We start from the raw sequence: 25,280 nt of genomic DNA on the forward strand, positions 1-25,280 counted from the left end.
TCCAAGTAAAATTTCTCTAAGAATATGAAAATGTTTTTTTTATAAGGACAATGTTAAACCACCATGAACAAGTGGTTGATTTGACTATGAATGGGTCCGACGTAGCAATCAAGTGGTAATTCAAAGGTGAGGGGACGGTTTTGAGTCATTTCATATTCATGATTAAATTCCTCAAAATACGTTCATACGGTGAAGTTTGAATAAATACTTTCCTCAATAATGATGTTAATAGAACGACTGTAGTACAACCACTGAATGTACGGTTAGCAGTGGCCGTTGAAAGAAAGTTTATAAAGTTTTGTCACGTGTATTCTATATACTAAGTAGTTAACTGTATATGTAAACTATCATGACAAAATGTATTCACACATTCAAACAAAATATATAAATTTTCTAGCCTATAGTTACAAGTAGAGGTGTTAAAATCCACATAATTTCTTACTTTTTCCTTGTCTTGATCAAGTTTGTTCAAAATGAAATTATTTCTATAGGGAAATAATATAAATATGAAAATGTAATAGGAGAGTGGTAAGGAAAGGCTTGGCATGATAATTCTATGAGGATTTTGTTTTTTTGATGTTTTATTATTATTATTACTATTTTTATAATTATAATAATGTTGTATTGTATCTTGAGTATAATAAATGTTTCAAAGGTTATTCTTGGCTTTTAGTGTATTTGCTTACGATATTTAAAAATAAATAAATCAAAGATGATCATTGCAAATCTTTATTGAGGATTTGTTAATGTAGATTCCATATTATTAGGTAGATTATTCTTGAACTTAAGTATGCTCATTTTGTTTGGTCTATTCTTTTTTAAGGTCTTCTAATTAATTATAGACTAATCAATTTCAGGGGGTGTTCATTTTGTAATCATTAAAAGTCTCTCAAGCATTTGTTTGAATTTTTAATTATATGCAAGTTTCTTGAATCTATATACATGATTTTTTCAAGTCTTATTGATATAACACATTTTCGTGGCACATGATTAAAACATCTTTCAATTAAAACATCTTTCAAATTTACTTAGATTTGACATACTTTAAGATGTTTTTTAAACTATCAATTTAGAAAGATCTAGAAGTGATATTATTTTCTCTATACATTTTGTTGATCTTAATTGTGTGGCTTGCATTTAAGCCATGCTTTTCCTTAATGCGCTTCTACATATTGAAGTATAAGCCAACAAGATTGCACCTGAAGTTGCACCATCATCTTCAAGTGGCGTTGGATCTTTGGGGTAGGAATGTGTGCATTGTTGCTAGACTTCCTTTAATTCTTGATTGCAACAGCTCAAATGCTCTTTTTAAGGCTTCTATGCCTATGATGAGAAGAGACCATAACCAATGAGAATGGTCATAGGCAACTAGCTATCATTCAAATTGTTCTCTAGTTTTTGTTTATGACACAACTTCATATCATTCATTTGATTGATCAATGTTATTTGTACTCACGATGTTAATGGAGATTAAAGGTGGGATAATACTAATAATGATTAAGATACTCCAATGGATATTTTCAATCTTGTTAATGTATATGGGAATTCACATTATTAGAACCCTCTTCCTCCTCCTAGTGCCCTTACTCTTTCCATTCAAGAACTTATGTTCTATTTTGAATTGTTGTCTCATTTGAAATTTTTGAAATGCAATTATTTTCACATAGTCTTCTTGAATGGGTGCAAAATTATTTTATAATTAGTAATATAAATATATTATTTATTAATAAAAAATAATTATTCTTTTAAATAAAAAATGTATATACTTCATTTCATAAAGAAGTGGTTAAATATAGATGATTTTGTTAATGTCAATGCAATAAGTGTTGAATGAAATGATTTATAATCACAAAAGAATGGTTTCATTGAACAAAAAATCTCACTTAGAATACATTTTTGGTTGTTTAGTTTGTTATTTTATATTGTCTTGTTTAGCAAGATCACAAGCGAATGTAGATAATTTTTCATTTCATCCTTTAATTATAACTATAAGGCAACACTTTGCTTTCTTTGGGTAATGCATTGGATTTCTTTATCAAAATCCCCTTCCAAAACTGCTATTCTCTACAATTATATTCATGGCATTATATAGATATAAATGTTGTGTCATAAACTTGATGATTTCAACTCATTCAAAACACAATGGTGTGTTGTACAATTACGTGGGATAGAGTTCCCACGTAGAGAAGAAGGATGGAGGTATAATTAACTTTTTGAATTCTAAGTTTCTAAATAATTAAAGTACTTATAGTCATTGGTTTGGTTTCTGGGTAGTTGTGACAAATTCTATGTGATTGGTTATGCATGCAAGGATCAAAGAGTAGTCATTTTGAGTTGACATCTCATACAAATTCTTGATTACCTTGTCGGTCATTTGGTTTGACCACCACAAAATTTGTACATGTAATATTGCTACTAATGGAATTCTACAATTGATTTAATTAATAACCTTTTTAAAACTAGTTGATATACCAATGGATGACTATTGACCCGTTAAACTATTTTGTAATGTACTTTTAGTTAGCAAAATCTAATTAAAATGATAAAAACAAATGCAATAATTGAACTCCTTTCCCTAAGCAAGTCAAACTTTAGAACAAGTTTAAATTAAAATAGAACACCAATATTTAATATTTAATAAGAAATCACAATAGCTCAAATGAACAATATGTGAGGTCAGATTTAATTAACACAAAGATAGACATTTAATGCATCTGTGAAGGAATAGTAGTACTGGTCAGTGAAGAAGAAGAAGCGTACATGGACACTGATATGAAAGATCACACCCCTAACCATGGCTCTCGGAGACCGCACCACTGACTTTCTATTTATGTTCTTCTACAACCTACTTTTTCATCTGCTCATTCATCTTCCACAATGCTGAAAGTCTTATCGATTGCAGTGGCAGGGGCCCATTTCATCCTATAGATCTCTTATAGCATCATATTCACTATTCAGTTCTCAATAAATAGTTTGGGTTATGAACTCCCCAATTCTTATTCATAGAGAAAAATATGGCTGTGGCTATTGTATCCGTGCAAATTTTTTCGTAGTTTTAAAATTTTGTATTTAAATTAAACATAAACTATATTCACAATCGAAAGTATTATATCTTTTTATACACATTTTAATAATTATAATTACTCTTTTGACATTCTTCAGTTAGAATGGGTCAAATTCTTCCATTGCTATGTATACTTCTAAGAGAATTCTTGACACGATTATGGTTAACAATCTTTGGGCTCTCATAACATGGTTGTTAAATGAAATAGCCCATAATCAATATGCTTACAAATTATCCCTCTTGATCCTTTTTTTTTTAGCACTCAGCTTTGAAAGCCTTATTGCCACATAGCCCAAATTCAATATCCCTGGGCATTATCCCTCTTATCCTTTTTTGGTAGCACTCAACTTTGAAAGGACTTATCACTATTTCACACATTTTGTTTCATCGCTCTTTCATTTCTCCTCATTCATGTGCATTGTGACTCACCCTCAATAGATATTCATCGCTCTTCCATTTCTCCTCATTCATGTGCATTGTGACTCACCCTCAATAGATATTCATCGCTCTTCCATTTCTCCTCATTCATGTGCATTGTGACTCACCCTCAATAGATAATAAGATGCCATTAATATCGAAAAGGTTTTAAAAAGAGAAGACTATGTGGTGGTTAAATGAAGGAGCCATAGGAAGGGAGCATATTATACATGAATTTCTGAATATCTTGTGTGTAGACTGCTGCAATGGCAGACTTGATAGTTTCTGCTACAGGAACTAACATGATTAAAAATGTGTTAAAAAGTTGTGCAGGAATTTAATGTTATGTTTTAAAGTGTGTTTAAATTTTGATGTTTGTAATAATGTCTTACGATGTGGTGGCATGAATGGAGTAGCAATCATATAAGCTCTTCAATTATAGCCACTTAGGACAAAGTAATTTCAGTTTTATGTTTGAGTCAGTTTTCTTTAAGAGTTTTTTGTGTGTGTGTTTTAAATAATTAATCTAACTAGAAATCGATAACTTTGGGAAACTTCCAACAGCTGGAAGAGTTAGTGGCAGATTCTGAAATCTGATTTTTCATGATTCCAAAACAGGTTTTAGTTTCTTGTTTTATTGTGGACATTTCAAATTCACAAGAGAAGAGATGGGAAAGTGTTTTAAAAGGCAGATTTTTGAATGTAAAAGAGAGAGGATTGAGTGGAAGAGAAATAGAAAGTTTGAGTTTTTTTTTCTTCTGATTTTTGGTGAATCTGTGTTTTTAGTGTGACTTTTCCAAATTAATTGGTTTTGTTTTAGAACAACAAAATGTCAATGGATTTTTGAAAAAAATTAAAATTTAATTTGTTGTTTTGAAAATTGTTGAAGGAAGCACGATTTTCCTAAACTGTGAGTGTAAACTTTAGCGATTTTGAGAGTCGCATCTTTTGATGGGAGTTGTCTAAACTCTCCGTGATCGATTCCTAAGATCACAAAAGAGTTATGTATTATATTATTTCTGTTTTTTTTTTTGTTTTTTGGGTCTTTTATTTCTGATCATAGCCATGTGGAATTTAGATTTTAAATCGGGTGAATGTGTTCATCTATTCACCGATATGTTAAATCTTATGGTTGCATGTGAGGGAGAAAAATATCAAATTGAAGCATGAGATTGCAATTTTGAGTCATATTAAAGAGGTTATCTTTACTGGCTGACGTGGTTTTCAAATTTTAATTTCATGCATAGAGATGCAGAGAGAAGTTAAACATAGTTACCATTGATTTAAGAAAACAATTTGTATATTTTCAGATATTCAGTTTTCTTTTCAAAGTTGTTAAATCCATTCACATTTTTTCTATTTACATTTAGGAAAAGTCGGGTCGGCCTAAGTTAATTTGATGTAGAAAATCAAAATGGGGAGACAGGAGGTTAAGAAAGTTCCTATCACATGTCATTTTTTTCACTGGGTATTGGAAAAAAATAGTTTGTTAACAGTCTGTAGGAGTTTTTTTAATCATCCATGAAGTTCATGTTGCACGTTCTCATTTAAATATGTATAAAGAGAATCAGTTAGTTAATTGCAGAGTTTGATTTTAGTTTGATCCTCGAAGGTGCATGTGCCCCTTGAAGCAACTCAGTTGAGTGACTATTTTTCTTCTGAGTTTTCTAAGGTGAGGCTCTGCTCTGCATCATAGACCTAGTGATAAACTATTGCATGTTGCAATAGATTATTAAATCGTGGGCATATTCTATGTGTCCACAATCAAATGTTAGAATGATTAGACTCTATCATTTTATTTATTTATCTAAAAATTATTTTTAAACACATTCCCCCCACAACTCTCATAAAAGATTACTCATGTTATTGGGGAAAAGTTCCATAACAAATGACCAACTATATATAAAAGATCATAGCCACAATTCTAGGTTTTGCATGTACCACTTTCCCTAACAAGGATAAATATTATTTCTTAGCTTGAAATGATGACATCACCTTCCTTGAATCACTCAAACAATAAGACAAACCTTCCACTTCTTGAAAATAAATAAATAATTTACTTAAATTGTGATACGAAATCACAAGGAAATTATTATTTTTTACTATTATCTTCTAATGAGAATTCAATTATACTAAGAGAGGAGGATGAATCAATATAGTAAAAACTCGTACTTAGTGTGTGTAGTAAATACAACTTCATGTTATTTATAATCATGTACTCAATAAACCATTAGATTCATTAGTAAAACATGAAATAATCCATCAAACATATCAAATACTAATGAAAAGTGGCATTTTACTCTTTACACAGAAAGAATACGATCTTGAAGAGTGTTTTTGCTCTTACATTATACTAAGACTAGTGACTAGATAATCCTATAATGATAGATTCAATGTAATTATGTAACTATCATGCAATTCTAGATGATCTAGTCCATGAAATTAAGATAAATTCTATTGCAAATGAATCAAAGTGAGCAATTAACAAAGATAATGTTGAATCCAATAAGCTACGAGCTCTCAAAATGGAAACATGTAGTTATGAATGCAATTAACTAGATGCTTTGAGCTTAGAATGGTGTTCTTTTATAGAACTTAGAACTCAATGGATGATTTAGACTCATCGATGAAGAGTGGTTGAGAATCAATTTGAGTTGATCCATGTGAGCATCATTTGATTGGTGGGAATTAAGTTCCTTGTCTTCTTATGATGAGATGGTTTTTAAAGGATTTAATAAATTAATAATTCCAGTTATATAATTGAATGGAATTGATTTAATTAATTAGGTCTTGAGTATTAATTAATAGACTTGATAACATTTATTAAGATAGAATGATTGTTTAGTTCATTCAAAGACTTTTGATAAAGTATGCTAGTGAATTGATTTAATTACTAACATAATTGAGAAACTATGTTGATAAAAACAATTTTGATTAATTTGATGAAATAGGCTTCTCAATTTGACTAGTCCATTTTTAGGTGATTATATTTCCCCTCTTTCAATTGATATGTGAGCAATGCATTGATTTAGAGAATAGATTGATACAAACTCATAGAATAGCTTGAAGTGAAGCGATGAAACTATTTTTGAAGAGAAAGTAACTCTAATCTTTGATTGAACGAAAATCAATTAAGGATTTGAGAATACTAGTTCCAAACTTGATCAAATGAAGACCAATATAGACAAAATAGAAAGATCATCTCAATGTGAAATAATGAATCAGAACATGTTAGTTAATTCATTTGAACCTTGAGTTTGGACTGATAACCAGTTTGACATGGTATGAAAAAACTTATTATCAAGAAAAAGTTAAAAAGTTTGAAGCAGACAATTAACTTGATGTGGATCTTGTTGAAGCCAAATATCTAAAGATAATACTAATTTGATGTCGTTCAATGAAATTGATATGTCCCTAGTGATTAATAAGACCAAGCATTTTGATATGGGTTGTGATAAAATTACTCATCCCATGATTGATGGTCTAGATTGATTCAAAACCCTCAACTTGATATGAACTTGATGAAGTTAATGCTCTAGTGTTGATGCTTGATTTGGTTTGATGATAAGCTTGATTTTCTTATTGAGAAAACATTTTTGATTAGATTCAATGGTTTGATTGATTGAATTCAAATGGTTTTGATTTGATTGTACCCCCACAAGAGCAAAATTGAAATAAAAATCCCCATTTCATGTGATTGGATGATTCACAATACATTTTGGATTGATTTGGATCAATTTGTAGGTGATTTTCATTGATTTTAATACCTTTTGGCTAAGTTAGACCACTTTGAGCAGTTCTTTGACTAGTCTTAACTTATAAATTAGTATCTTGTTTTGATTGTGTGTGATTATAGCATCAACATTTTGGATCACACTCTCTAATCCATCATTAGGAAGAGAGACTAGAAAAATTGTTGACCCTAAATGCACTAATTAACAATACTAAGACTGCATTAGTGCAAAAAATAGTGCAATCTTTGATCAAATTCTCAAAATTCTATTTATATGATTATAACCTATGGTTTGACTACTTTATCCTAAGTATTTTATTTAATTGAAAGAACATGCCCCCTTTTAATTAAATAACAACCCTCACTTCTCACTTACCCTAGGTGTGCACACATAAATCATTATTCCTATTTAAAAAATAAAGAAAAGAACTTTTTTTCTACACATGAATGCACAATTTTCTATGCGAGAGGAATCTTCTATTTTAAAATAACTTTTGTTTTCTAACATGATCTAGTAGTTGGGACCCATCTTGCATTTCATCCTTGCTTTTGTAAGCTTAAGTGCATTCCCCTGAGTTGCATTTAAGGGGGGGGTGTTGGTGTAAATAAGTATTTACTATTTACACTTTACTTAAGTTTACTTAGGTTAACACATTATTTTATTATTTCTTAGGTGAGACACTTAGGAGTTTGCATACTCTTATGAGTTGTCATATTGACAACACTGGAGTAAACAACTCTAATTCAACACATGGTGTCTACAACATTGGAGTTTGCATAATTAACTGAGTTGTCATGTAGACAACACAATTATTCACACTCCTAGTTTAGCACATGGTGTCTACAACATAATTTTGCATGCTACACCTTTGTAGGCTTATCCTCTCATCATCACACTTACTCTTGTGCTTAATGGAGGATAATTCACACCTAGTGGACATGTGCTTGGTTGTATGACTTATTATGTTGCTGATTCCTAGGCATTCTAGAAGCATTCTAGAGGCCTTTATATATAGGCACTCCTAGTGTACTTTCACATTGAATATCATATCATATCATTATTCTGATCATACTCTTTTAGTCTACTGTTGTGCTTGTGCTTGAGTTCCTTAGTCTTGGGTGAATTTTTCCATAAGAAAAATTCTTACATAGTATCAGAGCTATACCAAATTCTTACATGGTATCAGAGCTTGGGGGCATTTTTTTTCACATAGTCATTCGAGACCATTCTTGCTTCAGAACCTTGACCCATATCCAGAGAATTTGTAGATATTGGGAGTGTCTAGAGCCAAAGTAGACCTCATCATTTCATCTAGAATGTCGATTCGGTGAAAATTGACTATAAATTCACCTATATTGGGCCAAAGTTGATTTTGAGGCAAAATGTTTTTTTGCAAACTGGCACCCGAAGGCTCGATTTGTAGATTTGGTATGATCGTTTTAGATCTCTAAATTTAAATTTTAGATCTACATATTTTTATCATTTGAATCTTTGCTCTTTTTTTGGGATTTGCATTATTTTTTGGAATTTTTTTGGCCATCAGGCTAGAAGGAGAGATTTTTTGTAGGAACAGATTGGAGCTTGCTGGTGCTAATCAGATATTGACATCATATTCAGAAGGTCAAAAAACCCTAAAATTGACTTTTGTTTCATAAAATTTGGATATCGAAGGTGAAATCTAGAGTCAATTGATTTTTAGAGGCGTGACGATGACAATTTAGGAAAAATAATAAAAGGTGATTTTCAAAAAATGATATCTCCCTCATACAGACTCCTTTTTTTGAGCAATTTTATTTGTTTTGGGGTAGAATTTCATGATCTACACATTGGTGCAGGTGGCTTGAGATCTCTATTCCTGAATTTTTCTGCAATTCACAAATCTTGATTTTTGCCACTTCAAATGCTTAGTACAGGCTCATCTGGACACATAATCAGGTTCTTTTTTTTTGAAAGTGCATAATTTTTTGTTTACTTTCCAGATCTATAATCATATTATAGGCTTGTGTGGACAAAAATACTACTTTTAGAAATAGACCATAAATTGGCAAGTGGCTATAAAGTGCTTGAATCATCCATTAGGGGGGTTTTCTTTGATTTTGTCTTGCATTTTGGGGGGTGCATACATTCATTGATCTCATGGAGGAGTTTTGTCACACATGTTGGAAAATTAGACCCCTGTTGACAAAAAAGAACTATCACAAATGGAGTGCTTTAATCATTGATCATCTAAGGAGCAAGCATAAGGATGTATTTCTTTATTTATGTTCCAATTACAAACTGATCTCTAACTCTGAAGAACAACCACCTATTAATAGACTTTTGGATATCATTATATTGAATATTAGTTCAGATTGTTGGCATCTCATTAAAAAGCTCATTCACCCTTATGATATGTGGATGGCTCTTTGGAAAGAATATGGAGATCCAACAATTCCTCCTTTTCTATAAGACATTCTATCATTAGTCACTTTAGCTATGTTTCCTTCACCTCCATATGAGATCACACCTCCTGATGATCTTGTTGCTACTACTGATCTAGTTCTAGCCATAGATGCTTCTGATTCAGTGCAACAAGAAACACTATGTCTTCCTACTTCAGCTTCATGGGATGACTTCCTTTTAGATATTCTAGGTCTATTCATGGAGTCTCACATTGAAGATGTGGGAGACATCATCAATGATATTTGTCTTCTCTTTGTTGAGGTGAATACTTCATCCATAGCCACAGTGATAGGTCTAGAACAACAAGGTACACCTTGTCTTCTACCTCCAGCATCAGTGGATGACTTCTTGATAAATATTTTAGGTTTTTTTGTGGACTCACACATAGCAGATTTGGGAGATATCATTGATGATATACATCTTCTCTTTGATGAAGAAAATCCTTCTTCAGTTGTTGCAAGGGCTCACTCTAACCCTCTTGTCCATTCTCTACATGACCAATCTTCATAGGTTGATGTGATTGTGGATCCCTATGTATAGTAGTTGTAGAAGGTCTCTTTATCATTTGAGGAGATAGTTGGTTCTTTGGGGCATGTTCTACATCCATCCTTGCTCGATCTACACATGTTCTTTTCCATAGTATTGGAAGAAGCAACCATCAGCATTGACATAGGGATAATTGAGCAAGTTTCAGAGACACCATTCATCATCGAGATTCTTTCTACACATAGTGGAAGTATCTCATTTGTACCTCTACCATTGTTTCTTCCAAAGGGGAGGAACATTATTCAACAGCATTGGATCAACTTCTACATTGGAGCAACTATCATTGATCGACACTCTATAGTTGGGGGGGTGGGTGTTGGAAATATTCAATATATGATAAGTTACTAAGAGGGGAGGGGTGAATCAGTAACTTAAAAATTTTCCTTTAAATTCACCACACATCCATCTATACTACTACATACATTAGTACTGAAAGATAAAACATTCATCACACAAAAGAACACAATATTTTGGTGACCTAGAAACTTTCTAAATAGAAAGTAAAACTGGGGTGGGGATGATACCCACAAAACTTCAATACTGCATCATAAAGTTGGCCTGTTAAGGCTTACATTGACCACTTCTAGTGATCTACCCTATTAGGAGCATAAAGGATTGCTAGGTTCACCTTATTAGAGGATTTACAAACATACAATGAAGTATGCACTTGACTAAGAGATTTGTACAAAGATTGTTAAGTCTACCTTGTTAGAGAATTTAGAAAACTGATTCACCTATTAAGATGAAGTAGTGGATCTACTTACAATTAATTTATGATAAGATCCTTTATGCATTGATCACCTTATTTAATGGATATAAATTTTTTGTCTCTATATTGACCTTGTTGGATTCCTTGAACTGTTGCTGATAATCTTTCGCATGTACTTCTCAAAAATATTTCATATTACTTCTCTATTACTTCATACATGTGATATCTTACAATACACCTTACATATATACCTTTCAAATTTACAAAACTGCAAGGTCAACCAAAACACAAGTGAACAAATACATTACAAAGTCGGCTCAATAGTAAATAACTTAGGTTCACTGAACTGACTCGGTGACTTTCTAATACACGACATTCACTGCATTACTCAACATCATCATGCACTCGGTAGAAGTGAAGGCTCGGTCCATACTAATCACTTGATGTAGTTCTAAACTCAGTGACCATTGGTGACTTGGTAGATGTAGTGTCACATGGTAGACACTGCATACTGAGTTTACCTTGCTTCACTTGGTAAACACTACTTCTTCTAATGCTCGATTTACACTAAATCTCCATGACACAAACTTACTGCTTGGTAGACACTGTAAAGCACAATAGACACTGAGAAGCTTAGTAGACACTGTTGGTCTTCACATTGCTTGTATTTAGTTGGTAGCTGCTATTTTCTCGGTGTAAACTGTTGAACTCTTCAAAGCTTGGTTAACACTGGAATGCTCGATGAGAGTAGAGAATTAAGTGCTGAGCTTGGTAGCTATACTGATATGGATAAGTGTTGTCACTAATGGAAACACTAACTTAATGCCAACAATCTCCCCCTTTGGCATTAGTGACAAAACACTTATAAGCCAAAATATATGTACATAAACTAACTAACTGATTTTCTAAATTTTGGTTTTTCAAAATTGATCTTTGTAAAGCTGCTGCATATATATTTCTACATATATCTCCTTGATGACACATAATGTATATACAAAGATACTTATGTACATAGCTATACACATATACATGCTGACTCTATTGAGTGCTATCTCCTCCTTTCACTTATACTAATATCTCTCTTTATATATAGAATTTTCCTTTTTGCTTATATTGATATCTCTCCCCCTTTTTGACAGTAATGCCAAAGGGCTACATATACTATCTATATAGTTACACCAAAATGAGAGATAAATTCTTGATGTACCTTAATAATGAGGGCAAAAGAGGTATCCCAATTTTCTTGCAAAATTTTTCAGGTGGAGAGAGCAATTTGAACTTTTGCTGATAATTTGATCATGCGATCAACCACTGAGAAGTTCTGATCTTGAACCAATGTCTCACAATGAGCAATATGTTTCTGCATTATATCCATTATGGGCAAGATCATGTTTTGAATATCAATCAAGGTTTCTCTTATTCTTGATTCTTCTCTTAAAAGTTCTACTTGCACTTCCGCTAGATATTTCACCCTGGTGTGATGAGAGGATCTGGAAGAGGGATCAGCCTGCAACTTTGATGCACTAGATTTCAGTTTAGCATCAATCTTATTTAGCTTCTCCTTTATTTCATTGGTAAAATCGGACACATCATAAAGTTTGGCAAAAAGTGATGCTGCATTATTAAAAGAATTTTCAAAATTACCCAAAAATCTGGACAACTCCACTTGTTTGATTACTATCTGCTGAGAAATATGCTCCAACACCTTGTTATCAAACTTCCTTTCAGCCTTTTCAATTAGCTTCTCTTGTCTAGAGGAATCCTCATTATATTTTTGTACAACCTCTTCTAGCTAAATCAAAATATGTTGAGTGGAATCCACTTCAATACCTATAGCATCTGTAATTATATTCTTGGCATTTTCAATTATTCTATACTCCTTATCCCTTTTAGACCTTAGCTACTTCTGCATAGCTTTCTTCTCTATAAGTTGACTGGCTAACCTCATTTATTCAATAGTAGCAATCTCATTATCAATCTTAGGTATTATTATTTCTCTATCTAAGTCAATGTCTTTTTCAATTTCCTTTCCAATGATCAAAAGTTTCAATGGTTGCCTTGGTTTTACTTCAGTGATGACTGGTTTGACCTTTGGAATAGACACAATAGTAGAGATAGAAAGGCTAGCAGTGAAAAATAGAATAGGGCTTAAGGATTGAATGCCAATAGAAGTACTAACCAGACCAAAAATTGAAACACTTCCCAAAAATGGTGCCACACTTGGTAGAATACCCATAGAAGTGTTTAAACTAACTGGAATCGAAGTAGATGTAGATAATGCTGATGATAAAAAAACTTTAGAACTTACTAGAATTGATGAAGAAAAAATTGTAGAACTTACTGATGCACTAACTAAATATGCAGAAGCAGAGGGATCTAACTCAGTAGCTGAGGAAGTAATAGTTAGCTCAGTAGATGAAGTGCTTGACACTTACATTGTAGACACTTGGAGCTAAGAGGTGGCTAGTGAAGATTGTGCAATTGATGTTGCTATTGTATTCACAATCTCATTAGTAGAAGCTATCTTCATAGATGTGACAGTATGTGGTGGAGTGTGGGGAAGAGATGCAATTGCTTCTACTGCAATTCTAAACAAATAATCTTCATCCTTTTCTTCCTCTTCTGCTTCTTCCTCCTTTCCTGGTTCATCTATTTCTTCTACTTCCTCCTCCTCTTCTTCCTTCTCTTCTTCTTCCTTCTCCTCCATTAGAGCATGTAATTCACCTTCAGTAACTGTGATGGAAGAATTTTTTTCATCATCACTATCATCATCTTTAGTTATAACAGTTTCATCTGATGGCTTGTTGAGATGATATACATCTCTCCAGACATCTGAGGCATGCTTAACCACTGATTCTATGTTATTCATTAATATAAAACATGAGTTAAGCTTTAGAATCATTCTATCTTCATGATCTTTTATTTCCTTCTTTACTTCTACATTAGTTAGATTAGGTACTAACTATCTCAACTATTGTTCAAAGATGTCTTTTACAGTTTGCACCGTGTTCTCCCATCTGACTTGGATTTTGGCAAAAAGATTTGCATGGATTTGAGGTTGCATTTGAGTAGGGGAGTATTTCCGAATACCCATCTTCTCCATGACTAAGTCCTCAATCTCTTTCTACTCAGCTGGAGTTTGACTCTCATATTTGAGAACTTTAAAGTTGCATATTCCTGCTCCAACTCTTAGCTGTTTCATCCTTTCCTCAAATGTAGGTGGAGAGCGAATGAATACAGGTTTAGTTTTACCTTTCCTACCTCTCCCGGAGAACACTGCAGTTGGTTTCTTCTAAATTTTAGTGATAATCACTCTACCTTTCTTCTTCGCTAGTTCCTCTTTCTTTGATTCTTCTTCTTCATCACAATTCTCCTCTTCATCCTCACCCTTACCCTCGATAAGCATTAGAGGACCTTTAGCTATCTTTAATTTTGCAATCCTCTTCTTGCCTTTATTGAAAGCTTGAGGAACCTTGATACTGAGCTCTATCCTCTTCTTGGCTTCCTCATAATTGCCAAATGTAGGAAGATTTGGATTGGCTAGCTCATTTACTAAAGCCTCAATAATGTCTCTAGCTTCATCAATGTTAATTTCATAAGGAAATGGTTTTACCCATGCCACTCTCAGTATGAATGCTTGAATGTACACTCTGTCACAGTCCACCATGAAGCATATGTCATCCTTGTAGTCTTCCACAAGCTTGGATGGGATTCAAAATCTGTTGTTCATTTTCTCTTTGAATGCCTCAAAGTAATTATCCAACACCCTTCCAAAGTTTTCACCCATTTCCTCAATAAATTCATTTATTTGATAAAGAACAGGGGTGTCTTTCCTCCATACAATTGTGCCCTTGGATGGAAAGAATTTTTGAACCTAAAAGAATAAATAGGTAAGCAATGAACCGAACTTGAAGGAATTGTTCTTGGAAGTCTTCACACTTTCAATGTTTTTGTTCAATTGCTTCAGTAATACATCTGACAAATCAAATTCAAGGTTCTTCTTTATAACTTTGTATGCTAGGTCCACTGCCTTACGAGGAATGCTTTTTGATTGACTCAAGTTGTATATCTTATGTGCAATGATATGGATGCCAAACCTAAGCTCTATGTTAGTGACATTGTTTAGTTTCAAACCTCTACCATCCCACTCAACTAGGGTTTTCTTCTGTAGTTCCTCTCGACCTAGGGTTTTGGTTGACTTAGCTTTGCTTAGTATTGGTAGACCTGTAACCTTGTGTATCATCTTCTTTGTAATCAGAATGGGTTGCTCCAACCATAATTGAGCATTGTAAAACTGACTCAATATGTATCTTATCCATTTCACTTGGAAATTTTGAGGCATGTGAGGGATATGATTTAATCCTTTAACTTCCAAATGTTTATGCTCGAGTTTCAAAGCTCCATCAACACAGATTGCAACTAGGGTAGTATCCATTTCTAATGTCGCTAATTCTTGAATAGAACATTTAAAGTGAGTTCGAATGTCATTAATTAGGAGTACCTTAGGTGGGATTTATGATTGAGCTCTATAAGGATCAAGTGATTCAGCAACGACTAGAATGATTTTGAAGTTTGCTGCTTTCCATTTGATGCCCTTAACCAACATTTTTGAACCCTTCTTTGGTTTAGTGCTATTCCATTGGTAGATGCCATTGCTACTCAATAGATGATAAAATTCATGAAGATCTTGCTGCTGAATTACTTGAAGACACTACAATGCTCTTTCAAATCACTCTACTCTTCAAATGCTGTGGATGGGATAAAAAAATCAAGTCAAAATTGCCCTTTTGTTGAGAAATTTTCATAAATGCTCAGTAACATTATAAAAAAATGCGTGACAGACTGTCATCCACTGACCTAACTCGGCAAGAGTATCAACTAGGTAGACAAACCAAATTCCTCTTATTTCTAACCTTTCTTGGTAAGGTCTACAACCAACTTCCCTCGATGAAGTCCAATGTAGCTCGGTGAAAGATGACCTTACTATGATCCTAATGTATCTGGAATACTGATTGGATCATTTGCATTCCACATATTTCTTGGAACTGCTAATGATTTTCCTACTAAGTACATCTCCAATACATTCTTAGGAATTTAGTTTGAGGGGATGGAGTCACCCACTTCTTGAGTGACTTCATTACCATGATTCGAGCTTTGTATCCTCAGTAGATTTAGGAATTCATTGCTGCCTTATTTGTTTCCTTATATTATTAGCCCTTGCTTTCTTTTCATCTTCAAATTTGCCTATTTTCATGCAATTTTTAGCTATATGACCAAGTTTAGTGCATGTGTAACACCTTATAGTAGTATCTTTCTTTCTTAGATGATGTCTTGCACAATTTATGCTAGTGTGTCTATATTCTCCACAATAATGACATCTGCACCAGGTATTGTAGTTCCATCCAAATATTGCCTTTACAAATTGTTTAGCTAGATTGAATGATTTGGATTTGCATTGAGATGCCTTGTGACCATACTTTTGCATTTGTGACATTTACCTTCAAATTTTGTTTTCTCCTTGCATTCATTGGCTTTGTGACCATTCTGATTGTAGTTGTAGCACTTCCCATTGAATTTTTCTTTTCCATTGCTCCAACATTTGTGTGAATAATGACCAATTTTTTCACAATGACTACATGAGGGTTTTTTATTCCTTTTTGCACCTTGCTTGGAAGATTCACCTTGTCCTTGATTGTATCCTAGTCCTACTTTACCATTTTGCCTATGAAGATTTTGCTAATTTTGCTGATTCAATTGATTCATGTCTTCTTGTGATTTCAACATTCTCTCATTGATTTTTTTTTCAGCATTTAGGTCATTTTTCAATTTTTCAATGATTTGTTTTTCACATCTCAGTTCTCTTATTATTCTTTCATTGATTTCCCTTTCATAATTTAGATCACTTCTTATTCTTTCATTTTCTGCTTTGAGAATTCTAATTTCTTCATTTGCTCCAATGATTTGATCAATGAGGTCTTCATGCTAATTGGATTGATTCTGTTCTTCATTGTTTCTTTCCTCCAAGTCTCCATTTACCTTATTCCTTTCTTCCAAAATTTCACATAGCCTGATTGATTGGATTTCTTGTTCTCTTTTGAGTTTTCTTACTTCTTCTTGTAGAGACCCATTTTTTGCTAGGAGTTCCTTGATTGCCTCATTATCTTCATCTGAACTGCTTGATGGGAAAAAGTCTTCAATATTTTCTTCAATATATTGATGGTCATCCATTTGTTTTGCAAGTTCCTTCCTTCTTTTCAAGGATTGGCAAAGATGCTCCTTTGCTTCTTTGAGTTGAGCTATGGCCATCTCCAGATCTAGCTTTTCATTTTCAATTGCTTTTTCAAGTTTGAATATCTCCATTTGTCCTTAGATCTTTGCTCAAGTTGTCAATCTTTTGTCCTGAAAACCACAAAGCTCTGATACCAATTGTTGGAAATATTCAATATATGATAAGTTACTGAGAGGGGAGGGGTGAATTAGTAACAATAAAACTTTACTTTAAATTCACCACACATCCATCTATACTACTACATACATTATTACTGAAAGGTAAAACATTCATCACACAAAAGAACACAATATTTTGGTGACCTAGAAACCTTCCAAATAGAAAGTAAAACTAGGGTGGGGATGATACCCAAAAAACTTCAATACTACAACATAAAGTTGGCCTGTTAAGGCTCACATTGACCACTTCTAGTGATCTGCCCTGTTAGGAGCACAAAGGACTACTTGGTCCACCTTGTTAGAGGATTTACAAACATACAATGAAGTATGCACTTGATTAAGAGATTTTTATAAAGATTGTTAAGTCTACCTTGTTAGAGGATTTAAAAACTTGATTCACCTATCAAGATGAAGCAGCGGATCTACTTACAACTGATTGTTGATAAGATCCTTTATGCACTGATCACCTTATGTGATGGATATAACTTTTCTGTCTTTGTAATGGCCATGTTGTATTCCTTGAATTTCTGCTGATAATCTTTCACATGTACTTCTCAAAAATATTTCATATTACTTCGCTATTACTTCATACATGTGATATCTTATAATACACCTTACATATATACCTTTCAGATTTACAAAATTGCAAGGTTGGCCAAAACACAAGGGAACAAATACATTACAAAGTCAACCAATAGTAAATAACTCGGGTTCATTGAATTGACTTGGTGACCTTCTGATACACGACATTTACTACATTACTTAGCATCGTCATGCACTTGGTAGATACTTGATGTAGTTCTGAACTTGGTGACCACTAGTGACTTGGTAGATGTAATGTCACTTGATAGATATTGCATATTGAGTTTACATTGCTTCACTCGGTAAGCACTACTTCTTCCAATGCTTGATTTATACTGAATCTCCATGACACAAACTTACTACTTGGTAGACACTGTGAAGCATGTTTGGTAGACATTTTTGGTCTTCACATTGCTTGTATTTACTTGGTAGCTATTGTCTGCACGGTGTAAACTACTAAACTCTTCAAAGCTTGGTTAGCATTGGAATGCTTGGTGAGAGTAGAGAATTAAGTGTTGAGCTTGATAACTATACTAATATGGATAAGTGTTGTCACTAATGACAATACTAACTTAATGCCAATAGGGGGGGGGACTATCTTGTCTCCTCCTTCTCTTTTATGGGGAGGACTTTTTCCTCTTATTGGGTTTTTTCCTTCTTCTTTTTGTATTTACTTGATGTATGTTGTAATGAGGGGTTCTTGATTACTCCATCCATCCATGCATCTTGTCTTTTCATCTCTCTTTTTGGGGGAGTGTTTTTTCCATGAGATTTTCCCTCTTTCTCCACTTTATGAGAGATTACATTTCATTATGTACATGGGTACCTAACATGGCCTAGTAGCTAGGACCCATCTTGCATTTCATCCTAGCTTTTTTGTAAGCTTAAGTGCATTCTCTTAAGTTTCACTTAAGGGGGAGTGTTGGTGTAAATAAGTATTTGTTATTTACAATTTACTTAAGTTTACTTAGGTCAATGCATTATTTTATTATTTCTTAGGTAAGACACTTAGGAGTTTGTGTACTCTTATGAGTTGTCATGTTGACAACATCAGAGTAAGAAACTCTAATTTAGCACATGGTGTCTACAACACTGGAGTTTGCATAATTAACTTAGTTTCCATGTCGACAACACAGTTATTCACACTCCTATTTTAGCACATGGTGTCTACAACATAATTTCGCATGCTACATCTTTGTAGGCTTATCCTCTCATTATCACACATACTCCTGTGCTTAATGGAGGATAACCCACACTTGGTGGACATGTTCTTGGTTGTATGAATTATCATGTTGCATTCTAGAGGCCTTTATATATAGGCAATCCTAGTGTACTTTCACATTGAATTGAATATCATATCGTTATTCTAATCATACTCTTTTGGTCTACTATTGTGCTTGTGCTTGAGTTCCTTGATCTTGGGTGAATGTTTCCCTAAGACAAATTCTTACATGGTATTAGAGCTATACCAAATTCTTACATCATGCTATTTTTATGTTTTAATATTTTTAAGTACTTTTGGAGCTTTGAAGGACTTAAAGCACTATTGCATTTGCATCTCATATTTTCTTTCTCATTCTTGCATTATGACTTTTTAAGCTTAGTCTTTCTTTAGGCTTTAGAATAGCTCACATAGCTTAAATAGGAGGGTTTTTTAATACCTCATCTTTCTTGTTAGCTTGCATTTTGCATCTCATTTAGTTTACTTTGCATATTCATTACATATCCATTTGAGGATTTTTGGATATTGGCATTCAATGCCTCTACTCTTTGAATCCCTCATTCTATGGTGCAGCTTGCAAGGGTTGCATAGCTTGGTTCATTTTAGAGCCATGATACTTCTATTTGCACCTTTGCACATCATAGATAGAGAGCTATAAGCTGCCTCTTTAGATGCCCTCATTCATGGGTATTCTCAAGAATACTGGTTTATAAAAGTGTGACTCATTTTTGGAACCCATCATGGGGTTTGAATCAAGTTTCTAGCTCCATTTTCTTTCATTTTAATTTTATATCTCATTTCTAATTTTTTACAACAACATATTGGATCTAATCAAGTGATTTTGCAGGTTTCGCACTTTGGTTTTAAGGCTAACCCTTCTGTAGATTGGTTGGAAGGTCAAAACCATAGGTTTTTAAAGATTTGATCATATATCCTAAACTACATAGAGTTTGGATTTGCATTTTTTTTTTCTAGTTGGGGATGTGTCTAAAATGTCTTAGTTCAATTTTCAAAGTGTTTTGAGTTTACATGCATTAGTTATGAATTCTTCTTTTTCTTTTTCATAAAAAATTGTTTCTGATCATAAATCAACAATTTTTTCAAGAAAATTTACATTTTTAGAAAGGTCATTAAATTCTATAGGGGGTTGGTTCTTTGTGTTTTGAATTTTGATGTCATATTAGGGATCAATAACTCGATTTGCAAAAATTGGTCTATTTTGAGAAAATTGGTCCCTAGGGCACAAATGAAGAGATATTGCTGAATTTCTTGCATTTTTGGAAAGATATCTAGTTTTTACTAGGGGTTTCTTCTTTTCATTTATATTTTGGTGCCGAAATAATAGAAACCAAATCAAATCTTGTTGAGTAGGTGAAGAACACAAAGTAAAAAGGAGAGCATTTGTGATTAGTTTGAACTTTTTTGGCATACACTTGATTGGAAGACAACTTGGATTTTTGAGGAAACTAACCACTTTGTATTGTAGGTCTTACTTATTTTTTATGCTTTAACTTTTTTTTTTTTGTAGGGTTTTCTCATTTCTTTCTTGCTAAAACAAAAGAAAAGAACATTTTTTAAAAATAAAAGGGCTCTTAACGTATTTGCAGAGATGCCCCAGCTAAAAAAAAAGAATGAAAAAATCATTTTTATTTCATGCTTTCATGTGTCTATTGTGCTTTCCTATTTTAATCTAGATTTCACTTTTCCATAGACACATAATTACTTGCTTTACTAAAGCTTGTCACTTGGTAGGAGAGTATGATCTTCACCTTTAGGTGAATCAGGAATCGTGACTCATTTGATATGCCAAGGTGGATTGAGGGGTACATTAACTTTCTTGGAATGCCTTGGGGAAGCATTAGGATCTTGGATTTCATTAGTGCAAACCCTTGTAACCTTGGTTCTTGGTGTTACTCATTTTTTTAAGACTAGAATCCTTTAGCAGGCCTGCTCTTGAGAGATCAAGAGGAATGACCCAAGTGGGGAAAAATGAACCTGACTCTTCCAACCCACTATAAACTCAAGGATATCAAAGCCACAAAATGTTGATAGTCATAGTACTTTTCTTCATTTAATGGAAGTACTTGTGGGATTCTGACCATGAGGAAATCACTAGGTGGGAATGCTTAAGGTACTCTTGTCACCATGGGGTCCATTACTTATCATATGATTAGGTGTCCTGAGTTGGGAGCAAGAGGGGTACTATGAACATAAGCCCCTACTAGACACCTTATGATTTGAGGCCACCCTATTTTACTGCTTAATATCTTGGTACAAGGATTGATCCTAATGGACCACTCAGATCACCCCAAGATTTGACTCACCATATCTATCTCTTTAGATGGGGAAACCTATCTATGAAAAAGCCAATATCTATGGTGGGAAACCATTTTGTGTGAGGCAATGAGGCATAAAGTTGTGTGCAAAGGTGTTAAGTATTGAGCCGATTACTTTAGGTAGAAATCACTTACATGTGCTTTGAATGTGTTGTACCACTGGAAATATGTTGAACATACACATGATGATAGTTCTATGGCTTTCCTTTTTAGACCTCACATATTCTTGTATCATCAAAGGTTTCTTTGTCTCTTTCTTGAATTCTTGAAGACTACTCCATTTGTCACTATCTTGATTGAAAAAATTTCTTTTAAATATTAAATTTTCTATGCTATCAAGTATTGTCAAACTTTGTCAACCAAGTTAGGACATTTGGTGCAAATATTTTCTTTTGTTGATTACTAAGGGGAGTTTCATCATTTGAATTATCTTTTCTATGTCTCTAGTGCTTCAACATGATTGAAGTGGCTCTTTGGTCTGAGTGCTCTATCTTTCTCTCTTCATGGTCCATGTCCTCTTGCTAGTTATTTCTTTTGCTAAAAGGTTACCTTGATCTCTTGAATACACTACTTGATTGGAAGAGGTTGTTCACTTGTCCTCTCAGATGATTTATCTACTTTTCTATTTGGATTCTTGCTTAGATCCTAACTTGAGTCACTAGCATCATAAGCTACTTGGACACTTTTCTTGACAAGTCACTCTTTCATTGCTACCTCTCTTTAACAAGTGAATACTCTACCTCTCTAGTTTGGACATTGAGTTATCTTGTGTCATCTTATTAGCTTCATCTAGTATCCTTCATGCTTGACTTTCTATCTACCATGATGGGCTTCAAATATTTTTCTACCAAACCTCAACTAAGAATAGACGATCATGAGTTCTTCCATGCCACTAAATAGTTTCCAGACCTATACACTCAATACAAAGGACTAGAAGAGATAGATGATCTTTCTTACCTTCATCTCAATAGGTGCATGATAGAAATAAAGTCTAAAATTGATAAAAGGTTAAAGGAAAGAATGAAATCATCACATGATCTTCCTTTAATCTCTCAATATACAGATGGGTCATCTTCTTCTAGGCCTACATGCTCTACTCCAAGACTGCATCAATTGTCTTCATCTACTAGATATAAAGACCTCCTTAGAGAGCTAGCAAGTAGAATCTCCTTGGATCATATGCCAAAATTTCATGACAAGCATATCTTTGACCAATATGATGAAGAAATGTATGCATGTTATTCACTATATGAACAACAAGAAGATCCTAGACATACTCTTGAGATAACCTTTACTCGCTTGGAAGATTCTTCTGATGCCATCTTGCACACACTTCTTGATAATGAGTTCATCACATTACTAGAAAATTCTAGACCTCATGAACCTAAAATAAAACCTCCATGGTGGAGAGATAATCACTTTCATAATTATCATAGAAAAAAAGGTCATAAAATTGAAGATTGCATAGAGTTGAAGCATAAAGTCCAAGATCTTATCGATGAAAAGATAGTTAGAACTAAGAACTCTAATGAATCATGTGATGAGGACACTTCTCCATATCCACTTCAAAACTATGCTCAAGCTTCAAATGATCCTATCAAAGGTGGTGCTCCTATCAAAGCTACTCATGATTCTAGATGGCCTTGGTCATGTTTCTCACTCTAAAGATGTTGATATCCTTATCCACTATCTCTTTGCATCTTCTTAACCTATCCTTGGTCCTTATCCATCTAAGTTAAAGTCTTCAAACATTCCATCCATAGTGGAACCTTATATTCCTTCATCTCCTACACTTTCCACTCCTAGCTCTCCTATTATACATCAAGATAAACAAAGAAATTCATCCATGAAAAATATCCATCCAATCAACCATCTAAACTAGTCATATCAGATTTATCCATCCATAAATCCCAAGTCTTTTAGAAGCAATAAGGATGTGCAACATAAGAAATACAAGAATCCATTGAAAAATGAAGATGACTATGTCTTATCTAATTGGCATGTGAGTGAAAAGGAGAAGACAAATTTAAAGAGACCACAAAGGTCCACTAATCAAAGAGATAAATCAAAGAGAATATGGGTCCCAAACCCATTATTTAAGAAATGTGTTCTAAAGTATCCAAAGGAAAATCTAAAGCTATATGGATTTTCAAGTCTCTCTTGAAAGACTTGAATATTGAACATAAATCTAAGTTGACATTCAAGCTTCCAAAGGCTTCCACTCCATCTTCTTCTAAAATTCTCCTACCACCTCATAATTTAAACCTCAATCTATTTCTTCCATGATTCCTCCATCATTACATCACTCTTCATGGTGTGTGTCAATGTTGATCCTGCCTACTTTATCACCTACCCGTATGCAATATTTTCAAGCCTACATTTACCTACTATCCATATTCCTTCTAGCTTTCTAAAATGTAAAACATTGTCCTCTATATACCTTATCTACCATCTCCTATCCATCACCCTATTAACATCTTTGAGCATACTTATCTATGGTCTTGGCTTATCATAACATACCTTTCCTATAGGAGCACTATCCAAATTGAATAAGCTTGAGCTCTTTCTAAAAATTCAAATAAAGAAGAGAAAAAGAAAAAAGAAAATGTACCTTGGTGGAAACCACTTATTGTGGTGCCTTGGATAAGTACCATGATAAAAATCTAGCAAGCAGATGTTATACATAGTTCTTCCATAATCCATTTGTTCCATCTTTCCTCTTTGATCTTGACAATGTTGAGCTATCCTTGTGTATTGGCTATCTTATCCATGAGCTTACCTATTGCACTTTCTCATTCACTCATAACCTTCATATCCATCTTTATTCTTCTTTATCTATCCCATTGCTATCATATCTAGTTAAACTCTTGGTCTTGATCACACAAAGGAAAACATGTTTCCTATAGGCCTCTTGACATGTCTACTCTTTTAGATTACACGATTTCATGCTATCTCTCCTATTGTCTTCCATTTATTATCCCATATGCTATCTCTCTTATTGGCTTCACTTCTTATCTTTCTCATTGCTTTCTTTGCTTATCCAAAACCTGCTTCATATGGCTATCTTGCCCTAGCTTGGGTACTCTTGAGGAGTTAGTCCTTGAGGATAACTTTCACTTGCTTCATTCTTTCTTTCTTATCCATCTTATCCACTTGGTTTCTACTCCATCATATTCTACACCTTTCTAGACTTCGGGACAAATTGATGCAATCTTGCTTGATAGCTAGTATTCTCTTAATCATTCTAAAAAAATCCAAAAAAAATTGATATATGGTCCAAAAAAATCCTAAAAAGCATAAAATGTCTTGAAAAAATGATCATCTTGATGAAAACCTAGAAATAGGCACTTTAATGTATCACCCAAAAAATAAAATATCTCAAAAATTCAAAAAAAGTTAAAAAGTTAAAAAAAAAAAAAATCTTGCAAAGTGGTGATAACCTCAAAATAGGTGCTACTTGAGATCCATTAAACTTAATATTTTCTTTTTTATATTCCTAGTTTGGAGTTGATCCTAGTCTAAGTCTAGGGGGTATAGGTAGTCTTTGTCTTTATCTAGGGTCTCCTTTTTGTGTTGGGATTTCTATGGCAACTCCTAAAAAGAATGTTTTTGAGCACTCCCCTTGACATTAAGTGTTTCTCAACACTTATCACATACTTTAGATACAGTCTAGGATGTTGCAATAGACTTGAGTCCTACAAGAGATAGTCATGTGACTTCCACAGATGCACATAAACTAATAACTAGCCGAGGCTTGTTGGCTTTATTTCTCTTTGTGTGT

Source organism: Cupressus sempervirens, chromosome 8 (assembly GCF_028749045.1).
Source record: "Cupressus sempervirens isolate cs-2001-9-10 chromosome 8, ASM2874904v1, whole genome shotgun sequence".
Classification (NCBI taxonomy): Eukaryota; Viridiplantae; Streptophyta; class Pinopsida; order Cupressales; family Cupressaceae; genus Cupressus; species Cupressus sempervirens.